The sequence below is a fragment of the Anser cygnoides genome, chromosome Z (assembly GCF_040182565.1).
Source record: "Anser cygnoides isolate HZ-2024a breed goose chromosome Z, Taihu_goose_T2T_genome, whole genome shotgun sequence".
In the NCBI taxonomy this organism is placed as follows: Eukaryota; Metazoa; Chordata; class Aves; order Anseriformes; family Anatidae; genus Anser; species Anser cygnoides.
Genome location: NC_089912.1, coordinates 8,719,085 through 8,721,573, shown reverse-complemented (window position 1 = coordinate 8,721,573; position 2,489 = coordinate 8,719,085).

Below are 2,489 nucleotides of genomic sequence, written 5' to 3'. Positions count from 1 at the left end.
CATCTCAGGCTTTTTTTTTTTTTTAATCCATTAGAAAAAGTGCAGCTGCAGCATTGCTCCCTTTAAGCTGTTACTGAAGGCTGTACAGGGGTAACAGGCACTCCCCCAGGCCCTAAGGTGTGCCCGACTTGGAGATAAGCACAGTCCAGGCAGTCAGGAAACTGGTAATGATGCAGTAGGACTGAGTAAAGATGTCCAGAATAGCATTAATAGATAGATATGTGGCTGTCCAGGTTTCATTTAAAATACTCAGTAGTGTTTCCAAGAAGGTTGTCTTTTCTTCATCTTCTGATGTAGAAAGCAGTTGTGGACATCAGTAACTCCCCATAGTCTTGTTTTGTCCAGCAAACCCAGTCTGCTCAGCCTCGCACTGTACATCATGTGCTCCAGCACCCTGACTCTATTGGTGGCCCTGACCTGGACTTGCTGCAGTTTGTTTATATCTTTCCTGTACAAGGGAGCCCAAAACTAGATGTGGTCACATAAGTACCAAATAGGGGAAATAATCAGGTCCCTCAACCTGACTACGCTCATGTAACACAGCCCAGTATGGGCATACTGCTGGCATACTCAACTTGCTGTCCACAGGACCCTAACTCCTTGCAAAGCTGCTTTCCACCTAGCTGTGCTCCAGCTTGTGCTGTTGCATGGAGTTATTCTGTCTGAGGTGCAGGACTTCACAATTGCCTGCGTTGAACTTCATGAGATTTCTGTCAACCTGTTTCTACAATCAAATTCCCTCTGAAGAGCAGCCCTGTTCTCCAGCATACAAGCTGCTCCTTCTCATTTAGCACCAGCAGCAGGCTCACTGACTGTTTAATGCACCCCATCATCCGGGTCGTTATTGAAGGTATTAAAACAGTACCATAATCTCCAGTATTGACACCTCAGGAATGCTGCTAGTAAATAGCTGCCAGCTGGACTTCCTGCCACTGCCTATCAGCAGTTTGCAAGTCAGCAGGAGGAAGGAATGTAGAGGCTATATAATCTGAGCACATTTGGCCCACAGTCGAATTTTGTGTAGATCCAAGTGTTTTGGACAGCTAACACTGAAGTTGTTCCGGTTTGCCTTCCATATGAAGTCCATAGGAGTCTCTTTCCCCTCCCCAGAATTACTTGCTGTTGTTAACCAATGTTTACAAACACGATAGCAAAACATTAGGGAATACAGGTAGTGTAGATGAGGAAGAAACAGCAATCATGTGGAAGCCCCAACCTCTGTTTTTCGCAGATCTCCTGAGCAAGAAGCAAGAGTGCACTATGATGTTGATTTCCAAGAACTGCTAAGTCAACTTTTAGTTCTCCATTAATTTCCAGTTGCACTTTTAAAGTTTAATGGTTATGGCCTTGTACTGGGTCGGGCTGGGATGTTAGCTTTCCCTGCAGCAGCCCATACAGTGCTGTGCTCTGCACTCATAGCTAAAACAGCAATGGTATCACACTAGTGTTGTGTCTGCTGCTGAGCAGTGCTGGCACAGCATCAGGACTCTCTCTAATGCCAGTAGGGGTGGGCAAAGATGTGAGAAAAGAAACTTCTCCAGTCTCAGTTCTTCAGACATGACTCACTGAAAAAAATTCACAAGGGGCTTTACAGCTGGTTGACATTGTATGCTATTTGTATACATACAAAAGCATAGAAATGGTTTACTATTTGTCCTTTTCACCAAGATCCTCCCAAAATGAAATAGTGGTGAGCACAGAGAAGATCTTACTCAGGGTGGCAGTACATCCTAAGGCACTTTAATGAGTGATGTTTAGCTGGAGCCTGGTCCCCATTACCTGGGACCTGAAAGCTACAGGAGAAGACTAGAACAGGCCATGTTTGGCAGGCTTGTGTTGGATGCTTATTATCAGCAAATTGTTTTGTCTGGTGTTTTGTTTTTATTTGAGACAGCTTACTGCAACCCATGGCCACAGGCCAGAAGTAATGGCTGAGGTTAAACTGAGAAGTGACCTGATTAATTCTCCAGGACTGAGAAAGGCTGAGGGTTTGGGATGACATGGTCAAAAAGTTTGTCTGCAGACTAGTCCCACACAGAGAAAAGACAGCTCCCACGCAGAGACAGCACTGAGCTCCTAATGACAGGTCAAGTGGTGGACTTCAGAGACTGAAGCAACATGTGGCTGCCTACTGCACTGAGCTCCGTGGTGTCAAAAGCTGAAAAAATGATTGCTTCACAGCATCTGCCCTTCAGGCTGGCAGATTTTGGCTGCATGGACAGACACTGGAGAGAAGTGTGTCTGCAGATGAAAATAAAGTGCTTATGCAAGATTTCAAAAGTATGGTCATAAGTACAAATGCAGGCTCAAATTAAGGATTTGTGGTTTTTGCATTGTTCGGGTAGAACTTTCCTTATCACCAACCAGGAAAAGAAGGGGAAGCAGTCCACACAGAAGAGTATACCACCAAGTTGGCTATATTGGGTGTGTCCTACTAAAGCTGCATGAAAACTAAATTCTGCTGGTGCAACCAGGCATCTAAAGAGACA